This window comes from Homalodisca vitripennis, chromosome 5 (genome assembly GCF_021130785.1).
Source record: "Homalodisca vitripennis isolate AUS2020 chromosome 5, UT_GWSS_2.1, whole genome shotgun sequence".
Classification (NCBI taxonomy): Eukaryota; Metazoa; Arthropoda; class Insecta; order Hemiptera; family Cicadellidae; genus Homalodisca; species Homalodisca vitripennis.
Window position 1 is genome coordinate 128,093,554 of NC_060211.1, and position 15,061 is coordinate 128,108,614.

The window sequence follows — 15,061 nt, forward strand, 5'->3', positions numbered from 1 at the left end:
TCCTTTACTCTATGCAGAATTAATTAATCTTTTTAAAATTTATATAAAAGATCAAATTATCAAACAACAAATACTGAAGCACAAATCCAACGCCCATTGAAACTGATATTAATCCATATTGAACTGCTACATTTTACAATTTTAAATAATTATTTAAATGCATTTAATGAATATTTTGTTGAATGATGTTTTAACACTTTCGCTAATGAATTGTTTTGAATTTATTAATTTACCTTACATTTTCCTCAAAGCATTTGTTTATATTTTCATTTTATAAAAATAAAAGTTAAGCAAGCGTGTTTTTTTTATTTGATTGCCATTACCATACCGTTTTATTACTTGAAATGCCAAATTTTTAACAGCAGTTAAGAAATTCTTGTCCGTAAATACTGGATTTTTACTAGGCTATAATATTGTATACTATGCAGAAATGTAAATGTTCTTCTATGAGATTTAAAGAGACAAAAAGCGAAATACCCTGTTAAATGTTTTGCAAAAGGTAGTAAATGCGATCGGCATAAGCAAGTAATAGTTTGAATATATATGTAGTCATTTTGTATTGAAATGTATCACCGGTTTTACATGTTTACATCACTGCAGTAAATGTAAACATGTGCAATGCAATTTTGGACATTCTAATAAACCTTGCTACCTGAAACCCTTGATGGTTTACCCTAATTTTCCGGCTGACAAAATCTGACTTTTCCCCAGAAAGGGTACATAAAGAGGTAGTCTATTTAGGACATGCCTGTTATGCCTCGGGTCTCCGCGGCATACCTGTGACTACTGGCCATCGCCTCGCTCTTAATTGGCGTCCCACAAAGGTGCGGCTTAGCGTTTATTTTTGTAAAACTTGGGACAAACAATCTCGCTGGCAGTGGACAAAGAAGGATGTTCCCTCGTCCGTTGTTTAGGTAGTTTTTTGCCGGTTGAAGGCGAGGATTAGCCATCGACGGAGAGAGTGGCGCCAGACCTAACACTTTCCTTGCACCGACACCGCTACTGTCCTGCTAGGTCGAGGGCGTGAGCCGACACACTAGTCCGAGGGATAACTTAGGAGTTACATTTTTTATAGCACTTAAAGATCGTGTGTTTTTATATTAATTTAATCTTCAGTACGATTAATATAAAACATCATTGACTATCATAGGAATATAGCCAACAAACAAACAGCTAGCATGTCATTTATTAAAAAATCATCACTAATTCGTTAAAAAATACTGTTCAGTAATTTCTGAGTATTTGTAAAATTATTGTACATTTCATCCCTGTACAAATGCTGAAACTATTATATGTCAACAAAATTATGAACTAACTTGAAACGGATTTATCTGAACCATTTTTACTTTCACTTTTTATAGTTGAGCGTACTGAACTTCATGAATTTAACATTCCAAACTTTTAAAATAATGAAACACAAGCCCCCTTTTACTGAAACGATTAATTTCGAAACATATATGGTTGTTTACATTCTAACTTATACTAGAAGTTTAATAATTAATAACTTGACATAAATCTATAACACGGCAAACATTATAGTTATTTTGGCTTATAATACGACTTTGTTATAACCATTAATAATTTATAAAGCGTGCCTTTGTATGTTAACGTTAGTTTCAGTAACATTGTACGTGGATTGTGCAACATTTTCATCCATTATGTATTACACGCAAGTTATATTCAGTATAGACTTTTACATGTTACAAACATTGACGAAATTAAATGTTTCGAAATCAAACAATTTGAAAGAATTACATGAATAGAATCTGTACCGACTCGACCCGTGGCGGCAGCTTTTGCAATCGGCCGTTGAAGTCTCCGCGTGGTATTCAAATATTCATTCAGTAACATATGACTATAAGATAGGCTATGTATTTGATTACATTTTTTTGGATCAAAAGACAATCAAGCATTTACCTTAGCAGTTAACACCTAAATTTAATAATATCACTACACGGATTTATAGGTATTTTAACAACTATTATTATAATACCTTATTAAAAGTACTGTGTAAATAAATTTCGATGTATTATTTTCTGTGCAAATTTATTGTCAGTTGGCAATTATCACAACAAACGTTATTGAAATATAATTAGATTATTGTAAAAATATTTTGTATTCAAGAATTATATAATTGAATGATATTTAAATCAATTTATTTTAGGAATTAATTGTTTACAGGAATGTAAATCATATGGTTACTATCAAACAAGAGGAGTTTCCTAAACAATTGATTATTGCCATTCATGTCATGCCATTCAGCTGTGATTGTTAATCAAAGTTTTATAATCCTACTAAAACAAAAAACAAAAATAAAATAAAACTGCAGTATGTTTACTTTTAAGTGTTTCAAACAAGATTCAAATTTAACTTAGAAATTTTTACTAACTTTTTTTAGAAACTTTTTACTAAATATGTGCTCAACAATATTTATGAAAGACCTATTGTTATTTGTATAAAACAATACACATATCTTGTATTTACCAACGACAAACTACGCATAGTTGTTTTTATTGTGTTGGAAATACTTGCTCATTTATCTGAACATCGCATTACATCTTGTTCCTATATGATAAAAAATATATTGGTAATGGAACTTCAAAAGTCCTACTTTTTACAGATTTTATTTCATGTATATCCTTATCAATATAGTTCTTTATGGAAGGTTAGGGTTTGTTTGTAAACAATGGATTTAGTTCATTAAGAATTGTTTATGATAGTATTAATTATAATCTGTTAACCAGATTAATATTTGTACAAAACAGAATGGATGATTGCTTACTTGATGTTCCAGGCAGCTTAGGCTGCAGATGGTCCATGGTTTGTTGCATGCTGTGACGATGACACTGAACTGACGGTGACTTACTGGTATGTGACTGCGACTATGACGTGAGGAGTCGCCCTCAGCCCTATGCCTCGGGCAGCTATTGGTGGAGAGACACCCCAAGCCCCGCCCCTACCCTCCCCCACCCCGCACCACCAGGCCGCGCCGGAAGGCTCTAAGGCCTTATCTCGCCTCTTCTCCGCAATCGCTTTATTGGCCCAATAAATAGCTGCTGCCTCTAATGGGCCGAGTTGATGCCTTGTTGTGCAACAAGTGCTCCAGATTACAGACTTGATAGCTCGGGGCGATGTGGTCACTTAACATTTCCGAGTCAGAGGGTGATTCCGTATTTGTATGAATATACATAAATCCCTTGAGTTGATGCCTTCTTGTGCAACAAGTGCTCCAGATTACAGACTTGATAGCTCGGGGGCGATGTGGTCACTTAACACTTCCGAGTCAGAGGGTGATTCCGTATTTGGATGAATATACATAAATCCCTTGAGTTGATGCCTTCTTGTGCAACAAGTGCTCCAGATTACAGACTTGATAGCTCGGGGGCGATGTGGTCACTTAACACTTCCGAGTCAGAGGGTGATTCCGTATTTGGATGAATATACATAAATCCCTTGAGTTGATGCCTTCTTGTGCAACAAGTGCTCCAGATTATAGAGTTGATAGCTCGGGGGCGATGTGGTCACTTACCAATTTCACCAGAAACCGAGACATTTGTTTACATTTTAATTTTATAAAATATTAAGTTCGCCGTGCTAGAGATCAGTAATGTATCTGCAAAGACATTTGTAACAAAGACAGAGTTATCCTATAACTTTAATTCCAGATTGCGCCAGTGACGAATTAAAACATGTAATCCATTGGAAATACTTTTTAAAAATTTTCTTGTTATAAATACTAATAATTTGTTATAAAATCGACCTTAATGCATAAAGCTATGAATGTTTGCACATTAGGTAGGCATACTCAAACACACTTTGCATATGTGCGACATTGTGATATTTATTTATTTATTTATTTAACTTCCAACGGTCGACCAATTTACAACGTGTTACAGTTTTACATGTTTCTCAAGATGACTAATACTTATAAACACAAATATGAAGTTTTTTTATAATGGCTTAAGAAAAACTGACATTCCTTAACAAACAATTTTTTCCCAGACTACAGTCCAAAAAACAAGACCAAGCCGCCTACTACCGAAGTAGGTTGCTAGAACGCTGTGTTTAGGGAAGTTATCTTAAAGGACTATGAATTGAAAATGAAGATTTATTTCCCGAAACACAAATCGATTACATCACTTCAAATTACATTGGCTACGAATTTAACATTAATTCAAATTATAGAAACCCAAAACAGATTGCACCGCCTTAAAATTGCATGCACTCTGTATCTGAATCGGATGCGTTCGCATGATCCTACCAAATAGATTTGCCTAATAAATAGACTACTAAATGATAAGCTCATTTATAGATACTATATCTATATTGATTTGGATTAGTGATATCTGTATTGATTCTTACAGAAAACGTTTTAAGTGTGTGGATTGAAAAAGAATCTGTCTAAATTATTGTTAGAATGCATTCGTTCTTCTGGAACTCTCGAAATGCTGAACACATCCAAGTTTGAGACAGATTCCGGTTCCTCTAAGAGGAGGAGGTAATCACACATTAGTTAAATGACCTATTTCCGGTCGTAAACGGAACTCCATAGTCCTCCTTCTCACAAGTGATAGTGTACATTTCACAGAAATCGTCAACCCATTGTGTCCTGAGCCTAACGACATCATGTGAGGCGGAAGGGTTAAGTACACCCTTTTCCCTTCCCTTTTCACTGTTTCTCAGATTTTGTTTTGACAAGTTTGTGCTGACATTCCTTATTGTCAAAATATGAAAATAGTTTACATTATTGCAAGCTTCTAACACTCTTGTTAATAGGTATACTAAATTCTAACCCTAGTGCTAAATCAATTATTTCAGTTTTTAGACAGGTCTAATGAATTATTCTAGATACGTGTATGGATTTAATATATATTTATAATATTGGTGGGATGATATTCTGAGCTTTTTAATAAGCAATTCCTGATTTAATAATAAATTGAAGTTAAAACTGATCCATTATTAAATTTACGAACAAACAAGATAGACAATTATAAGACATAAAAAAATGTTTAAGGCTTTAATACACTTACGGCACCACGTGTCGTGAAACAGGATTCGCTGAGGTTGTATGAAAAATTTCGAGTCTGTAGCTCATTTCATTAGAGTCCGAATGTTACTATGTCACATGTGAAAATGTCACATGGTTTATACTTAGTTACCTTACAAATTTATTTATTTCGCTATTTTCTCTATGGGTTACCACCATGGTTACCCGTGAGACCAATATAACAAAATTCAATAAAGAACAACCAAATCCAGAGTGATACACATACAACGATTGAACTCATTGTTGCTTATGTAGAAGGAATGTAAGCTTCATACAAATTTCAAATCCATAAGTCAGTTCGTTAACGAGACAACGTACAGACAGACAGACAGACAGATACTCAAACGGTAGTAAAATTTGTCCAGCTGCTCAAATGATATGCTTCTCTATCGCTCAATTAATTCTTATGAGCCGCAAGAGAGTAATTCGAGATTTTCCACCACTAATAAGACTTACAACATGAATAACTTTAGTGAGAGGTGAAACTTCTCAATACCTGTCACCAACGCAAACCTCATAAAGAAGTTCCTTGAATAATCGGGAAATAAATATACATAAAATATGAAATATTAGCAGTTATTTGTGGCTTAGCGCGCAGGATAATTAGTACATATTATTATTAAATGCAATACAAAACAGTCCAGAGGTAAGTAGTGGGACTAAAACTTATTCTAACCTCCAGGTCCATGTCAGAATTATAGTTAGAATTGTTTTGGTGTCAGAGAGCAAAACAGATTTTATGAATACCACCTAAACAGGTGTCTGCAAAAATGTATGGATTTGATGGAATAATTCCAACAATTTTATCAAAACGACCTATTTTAGATTAATGTGGAGGAACCCTACAGTTAAAGTCAGTAGCTTTCTTAGTAAAAGCACTAATGATGTTATACCATCTACGATGTTTCTTTAAACGGAAGTAGGTATAGGCCTACATATCACGCATACTAGGTATACATTTTTCAGTGTTCATGGTTTAGAGGATCACAAGTTAAGCGAAATTGGTAGTGGCTCTTATTTCAGATTTGGTGCTTGTTTTATCATTCCTGAAGCACAGTTAATTATAAATCCGACAGTAAATTTGAGTTTCATTTTATCCTGGATAAACAGTATACAGTGTTAATAAAATCTGGAGACCAACTGTTAATATTGTAACTTATCACACTAAATAGCTAAACTCTAAACACCTTTATGACATGTTATTAAGTACTTTTTGGGTTTAATTAGTATTTCGTTCACAGACCCAAAATGGAGGACTTGGGAGGCAACTCAAAAATTTCAAATGATAAGCCCCATCAAGTGACGCCTCATTTTAAAGGTCCTGATAAAATAAAACTACAAATCCAAACTACAGATCTAAATCTTAACCCAGTACAAAATGACGGTCAAAGTAAAATTTTAGAAGTCAGAAATAACCACTTACTAGCCTACCTAAGCATAAGTAACCTTTTAGAGCAGTTAAAGTTTTTAAAATTTTAAGCACCACTCAGTGCTATATAAGCTCTTAAAAAATGATTGTTTTGCCTATATAATCTTTGGGACAAAATTTACATAATATATAAGTTGGACCGAGAAACCTACTACGGTAAAAAAAGCGTCTGATTCCACTTAAACTTTAAGAATTAGAATGGAAAATAAATTTTTCCAACTGTAATTTATTCTTTAATAGACCTACTTTGATGCTAAATCTCTCCACTGTATGTCAAATGGCTTTTGAAATAGTGTGAGAACAAACCAACACAGAAATAAACACAAAGACATAAACTTTTCAAAATTTCCTGATTTACTATTCTATTTACGATTATTTTACTTCCCTAAAAGTTTAATTTATGCTTGCTGCCTTTCTTTGTACCCTCGATATTAGTTTTTCCAAGTAATAAATAACTATAAACCTAATACAATACAGCTCTCGCTTCCTAAGCCCTGTCTGCTACATCATCACATTGCAGTCCTATCTCCTACTTCAGTCTGGGAATTATACTCGAATAAATATTTTCATATCTAATCCTCATCGTATGCCCCATCAGTGAAAAACGGACGGGATGTCCTAACGACAATTTTATGTCATGAAATGTATGCAATGTCTCAAGTATTGCTTTGTAATTCCATTTGCTAAGGTCACGGGCTCACTGCTCTCGCTTGTTTCCTAAAAAAAGTAATCAAGCGATGAATGTTGTTCATGTTAATCCGCGGACTGCGATTTTGTTCCTTTAGCTACTTACTGTATATATGCTGTACACATTTTCAATTTTATACTTTAACTAAAACCACAGTGAATTAGTTGGTTTGAATTCGCCACTGCTCCTATCAATAATAAAGGTTAGATAATAATATTTGTTATTACTATATGTATCACACAATGACAGCTGATATTTATTAATAGAGTTAAAAAAAGAAAACCCTGTGACACGTTGCATTCTGGGACTCGACCACGTGTTAAAAATATTTCCTAGATTAAGCGGTTTTGTGTCCAATATAAGCATAAATAAAATTATCACAGTGTTATAGTGTTACGCTAAAATCAGCCGAAAAGAAATTCAACCTTTGTAGCGATAATCTCAATAGGGTATACAACAACTACAGATTTATTGCAGTTCTAAAAATATCCTCATTACTGCAATTCTACCGCTCCACCACATCAAGTCTTGACCTCTAACAGATCATTAATCACATTGGTTGCCAATTACAGGTTGGTAAGATGTTTCTAAGCATCTCTTCTGTCAGTAATTTAGAATTAGTTTACGATGACTATATCAACTCTAGGGAAACCTTGGAAGTGCAAAGCGTCCAACAAATCACTGGAAATTCTCATCTGGGTATCATTCTTACTTAATATTTTAAAATTATATTGCATATACCATAAGTGGAAAATGACCGGAGGAGAAGAAATCAAAGAGATGCTGGAATTGCAGCACTATTGTTTAATAAACTTAACTGACTACAAAGTGATATAAGGGGGCGTACTTATATCAACCCCTGTAGATCAGATCCATTTTATTCCAGCTAATGAAATACCCAGTGTAACTGTCTCAGAGTACTAAGTAGTGATTTCCTATAAGCAGGAGATGCAGGCCACATAACTCCACGTAACTGAGATCAAGTAGAGATTACATCAAGAGGGAATGAGTGTGATAAGATAATGTTTCATGATTCATGACAGAATTAATTGAAAAATTACTAAATCAGAAATAGTGACGTTATGCTGGATTGGATTGGTTGGAGCTCTCTGTATTTCTGCAATAAATAAGTATGTCAGCAATAATTATAGTGCATTACATATTTGGGTGGATGATTGAGTTCTGTCTGGATCTACAAATGTTTCATTAGGAAAAGAAGAATTTCTAGACAATTTTGAATAATAAAAGCACATCTCGTAACCAACTGACGTGATTCACACGGCCAAATCGTCAATGTATCAATTAGTCCAACAGTAAAGCCATTAACGACATGTTACATAACAAACATTAAATTACTGAGCAACGAATAAACAGACGCAGATTGAAGTGAAGTTTTAGGTCCAATTCCTTACTTCATAAACTTTTATTTAATCAGTAATATAATGTAATGTGCCAATTTGAGTAAAGATTTATTAACTGGGGGTTTAGCAAATCCTACTGGGCCAGTTTGTTTATGTTAAAATCGATTTCTGTCTGTCTGTATTCACGATAACTGAAGAAAGAATAAAATTGACCCACAGGATTAACATTTGATGTGAATCCTACCTCTAAATCAGTATTAAATATGGTAAACATCGGTCCATTGAGAGTCCCAAGTTTTGCCTGTCAAGAAAGTGACCTTGGTTACATAACGCTAAAGGTGACAGTGTTATCATTGCAAAAAACAAACAGCAAACAAATTAGTTGACATAGTTTATTTAAAATTTCATACGACAATATAAAACAGGGAGAATCGTATAACATTTCAGAGTAAATTAATAACGCTTGTGAAGAATATACTTTTTTTAGATTGATTGGTATCTCGTACAGTTTAGAATGGATTAAAAATGTAATTCCTTGATAATTGAATACTAAAATTAAATTTGACCACAAAAATTATTGTGAATAAAAAAAAACCAAAGCAATAACTGACTAGTACAACAAAACTTGCAATGTCACCTCCTTATCAAGCTAAACGTTGTTTAAACTCGACTGTCCCTAGGTACAACTATTTTATCGGTTACTAACTTTGCGAAGACCTACAGTGTTGTAACACAGAACATAGTTCAGCAGTATAGTGTTCCATTATGCGACTGTATAAATACTATAGACATTTGTCACTGGATAAGGCAGTTTATATTTATTTCCTCGGTTTAGAAGACGCGTAAACACAGTGTAGTATTTACTTGAGTACAGTAGATGTACAAGGAAAATCTAAAATATATTTACTGATTACAAAATCTAGAGTTGTGCTATTAAAAAGTATTCATATATTTAAAATTAGCTTACGATGTTTAAATGGCTGAGTGTTTGTGTAGTGAAATATCTCTCCTAGTTGGTGACGAAACCAGATTCCCGTTGAAATTTGATCTACTACCTCTTTTTTTTACAAATTGAAAATCTTAAACATGGGTATATTGGGAGTCAGTCGATCTCTGGAGTGGGATGTCCGCTGTGGGTGAATGTGAAGCCTTCCCGTGCCTACCCGAAGTCCGGCGTGCGTTTATAAAAATCTTGTGTAACTATAAGGGAACAAAACATAATGTTCCTACGAGAATCCTATGTCAACTCAAAGGATATTCAAACCTGAGGATTTTTGGCCAGTACTGATCTCATTCACAAAATCTTCCCACAGGGGTACATGACAGGAAGGCGGCACGATTAATATATATTGTTTAAGGTAGGCTAAGGAATCACGAGGTTGCTTAATTTAGCACACTTTATCACTAGTTTACACTGCAATACAATGCAGAGTTAAAGAAGGTTGATTTATATTTCGAACATGCCGTAATATTTAAAACCTTATACTAAATATAGAACTGATAAAAAAACAAGACACAACTCAAACATTCAATATACATAAATTGGTATCTTTCCACACAACTGTCATATTTTAATTCCTACTTGGAGTAGCAGATAAAATCAGTCAGAATCAGAAAATCAATATAAATGGTTTTCTTGCTTGGGATTCGAGACTCACGATTTAAAAATTAAAATAAATAAATATATCGTTATCATCCAGTGTAGACGTTATAAATCTAGGACGGACGATCTTATTATTGCAACAATAAACTAATATAACAACATTTCGAAGGATCTCTCGTAAACTTCTTATATTCCCACTTTTATATCCAAAACTGCTTAAGCTTCGTGCGAAAGCATTTGGAATTATTTCACATGGACAGCATTCCAAACAATTCACACAATCAAACGTCCTTAAAGTTCATATCTATAGAATCAGTTTTGTTGAAAGACACCTCCATGTAAAGTGGTATAACACTTTTTAATGTAATGTCCGAAACTCTCAAAATGGAATGATATACTTGGAAAGGGGAGTTAAAACCATTCTTTTAAACAGCTGCCCCTACAGTGTAAAGGAGATTTTAAGTAGTGGTAAGCATTTAACACCTTGAAAAGGTGACGGCATATGTCGAAGAATATGATTCTTACAAAAAATAGTTTACTTGTAAACGATTTTAACACTATATTATTTTTACGCTATTATACAGTGTAAAGTTTACTTGATGTAAATAAAGATATTTCAGTTCTGCGTTCTGATCCATAAGAAAAAAGTTGTCGCGCAGGCGGGCGGACAGGCAGACCACCCTTTGACATTTTAATCCCAAATTCAATAGGGGTTTTCCTTGGATCAAAAATAACCTACGTACTAAGATTCAATCTCTTGGGCCTTTCTGTCAAGAGATATCGCACATACGGGTGGACTGCCCTTTGACCTTTTGACCCCAAAATTAATAGAGTTTCTCGGAACCTATGTATACCCAGTTTCAAGTCCTCTAGGTCCAATAAAGAGTTATCACACAGACGAACAGACAAGGACACGGTTTTAAGAAGGAAGTATCAGTACTAAATAGTTGTATTCCGTGGAATCAGTTGTTGAGATTGATCAATTGAAGTGTTCAGCGGCAGGAAGTAAGTAGGGACTGCTTGGATCCAGACTTCACAGAGCTTGGCATAGGGTTTGTTACTGGAGTGTGGCTTAACTTGAACTTTGCAGCTGTAGTTTACTGCCTAGGAAGCATTAAAGTTATCAATTAATTACATGCAGTTTTATCTCTTCTAGTATTCCCCAAGGTTCTAATTAAACCCTCTGCTTTTCAACTTCTTCATTGATGTATTTTATATGTAAAAGTCACAGATAAATTATCATTAACAAATATTTACAGTGATATACAGTTTGTTTTTCTAAATAAAATCCTTGACGGAGCCGGGTCCTGACGACCTCTCTCACACACTAAAAATGTTAATTACAGGCATACTTATTTTGTAAACTCTTAAAATAAGATTTAAAAAATACTGTATGACACATACGTACTGGGTGTGAATAATGATTTAGATTTATACTCATCAGACTTGTATTTATTTATAAATCAGGACATATTTTTAGTACTGAAAGTCTTTACTTTTGAGTATGGGCGCGAGGTACAACTGTACAAGCCCTGCCCGGCCCGCCACCACCGCGAGCGCACTACATTGTGGTATAATAATGAAACGTACTAAACCATCTCTTGCGTTGATAACAAACAAAAAATAATATTGACAACTCCATTTTCACACCAACCAAACAGCGAGATGTTTAAGTTAGGTATGTATACCTCTAAATAATGGCATATTTATTTAAGTTTACATAGTACCATGCACAGTATTGTCGACGTACCCTTGTTTCCAGCCATGACCTGCATTTACCCACGTTTCGTCTAACCACCCAATATCATCAAATTTTTCCCTTTAATTGAACGAAGGAAGCGACATCTGGCAGTCACTACAACCGAGTTTTCCTCTGTGTGTGGGAGGGGGAGGAGGGCAGGATTTTTCGGTAAACCTCTCAAAGAACGCAAATTTCGTAGAAGGAGCATTCCTAACTGGACGAGACAGCAACACTCCTTTTCGTTAATGTGCTCAATGGCTCGTAATGCCTCTCGTCCTCAATAAAACACATCCGCTGGTCTAGTGGGAATATGCTTTCAAACCATAAAATGACCATTCTGGAAATCCCAATGTTTCTAAGTTTCAGTTATGAGTAAACATCATTCTATATGTGGGGTGGCTATTTCCGTCTTAACTTTGCCAACCCTTTTCTTTTAGGAAAGAAGATTATAACGACTCTCCCAACAACACCATTTACGAATATTAATCACCTCTACCTTGCTCTGACTGTATGTATTACTAAACTAATGTATCTCCCAATTATATAATTTTATTCTTTATATTTCATCCATAAATACCAAACAAACGCCAGGAACAATTCTTAAGAAATGATTCCACTAGTTTTTTGTCATATTTTGGATGCCGTTATTAATTTAGTGATTTTATTTACGTATTTTATAAACTAAAAGGAACCAACAAGAACCTAACGATATATATATATATATATATGCCGAAAACATAGTTATAATTATATGTAATGCTGGTGAGCTAAATTTCATGTTATGAAATTGTGGAATTGACTTATTCACATTGAATTAACACTGTTATATTTTTTCACTAAATGTAGTTTTGTGGGAACAAGTAGTCACAAAAAATGAATTGCACCTAAGCCGAAAACATAATTATGTAAAATGTAAAATAAGCTGTAAAATGTTTAATATTGTTGATATAATATTTTCCTAGACGCATGTCAGCTTCATAGACCTCTAGCTAATGATGACGTTCAGCCACAATTGTCACCTGAAGACACAGACTGTACTCCCTGCCCAGGAAGCAGCTACTGTTCACCTGTTGTGTTTATCAAACACTCTTTTGAAATATATTCTATTTTTGGGATGGTGTAAAATTGAATTAGTGTGCACTAATCAACACTCTAAACTAGTACGTAGAGTATCATACAGTTTAAAAAAATCCCTAAATGCTAGCTAATAACCGATTTCGTAAGGATTTTCAAAACATTAATTAAGCCTTTAATTATTGACCTAGAACTGGCCACTGTTCCTCAAAGACATACAACAAAAGATGTATAAGAGTTTTGTAATATCATTATTTAAATAGTAATAGTAATGAGTTAAAGTGGAGAAATCTTAAAATTTAAACAGAATAGTGTTTTTCTCCATATCTTTGGTTATTGAAATATACATATTCAAAACATATGTTTATTTCACTCTAATACATTGGTAAAAAAACACAAGTAATAAAACATTGTAATATATGTGTATATTTAAATGTGGTAGACGTTAGAAGTTTATTGTGTAAGATATTTGGGACCCGGCTCCGTCAGGGATGTTTTTTTATAAACTCAAACTGTATGTCACTGCATATATTTGTTATTAACAATTTTGCTGTGACTAACTTCCAGAATACGTTGTTATAGAAGTTGAAAAACATAGGGTCTTATTCATACCTTGAGGAATACCAGAAGTGGAGATGACACTGCAAGAATTAGCAGTTATGAAGCGGGCTGTAATGCTTCCTAGACAGCGAACCACGTCTGCATAGATCAAGTTAAGCCACACTTCAGTAACAGACCCTATGCCAAGTCTGGATCCAAGCAGTCTCTACTTGCTTCCTGCCATTGAGCAATCTCAATAACTGATTCCACTGAATACAACTATGTATTACCCAATAGGCCCTTCTTGAAATCGTGCCGTTTCTGTTCGTTTGTGGGATTATTTCAGCACTTAATTAAGACTTTTTGACTTGTGATAGAAAGATCAGTAATGTATACTGATATTATTCCGATATGGATAATTTCAGTAAATGAATGGGCTGTGTAAATCCATGTCAAAATTAGTGTTTTACACTTTTAGGTCAGTCACATACATCCTGTTGTACATCTTGATGATAACTAATTAAAGGTCTCGTCACATTCTTCTGTAGCATATAGATGATTTGAAGTATTTGAATTCTCTGTCATTAAGAACGAGTACGTTAACGTTCGTAGATCGTTGGTGGAACCGTCCACCTGTGTAATACAAGAACCGACCTGAGCCTCCCACCGGAGGTCACCACTTATCGTACTGTATTGTGCGTGTGATAATGGATCGACTACCTGCGTCTCCCCCTCGCTCCCTCGCGGTGCTGACGCCATCTTCCCCCAGTCACTGCACTTCCTGGCCATCTTTGTCTTGTCGTCATCACTGATCACTGATCCCATGGGGGTTGCATCAAGATCAACCCTGGGAAATTTGAGCCGACAGAAGATTCAAGAGATGATACGATTTCTCTTCTCTTGACTACAGGAACAAATCTCACTTCAAGTAACTTAATGCAAATTACACGTTAATTATCGTGGTGTGCGCTCTTGGTTTCTGAGGTACTGAAACGTCATTCACATTGACTATATGTATTTTTTAAGGTAATGAATGCATTCGAAGTGAGATTGTAATAGAATCTTTAAATATAATGGAAACAAAAAAATTAAAATCGTCTTTAGTGTAACGATGGTTTTCTAAGACACAAAAAGCACACTAGGCTAATTCATACACAAGGGTGGGAAGACCAGATATCCTAATATCCTTTCCGTCTCAGTCGGAATACATGTAGATTTCACACGTGGCTGTGAAACTGAATATGTATTATTAGTATAGGTATTTAATTTGCTCAAAACCGATTGGAAAAATCACTCTAAATGTTGGCATGTTAATGTAACGTACCCCTTTCCAAAATTCAAAACTCCGTAATCTTGAAACCTGTTGGAAATGCAGAATCCTGAAAATTTGTCTAAACATAAAAATTTATTTGTAAACACGTGTATTAAGTTACTTAATCAAAGTTACAATTAATCCATAATTATATTTGTAAACGTATTCATCTTAAACTGTATACTTATATAACTTTAAACGGTCACCATCTTGAATTCTTTACTTATCTAAAAATAAATAAGAATAGATTTTGCTTTAAACTGTTT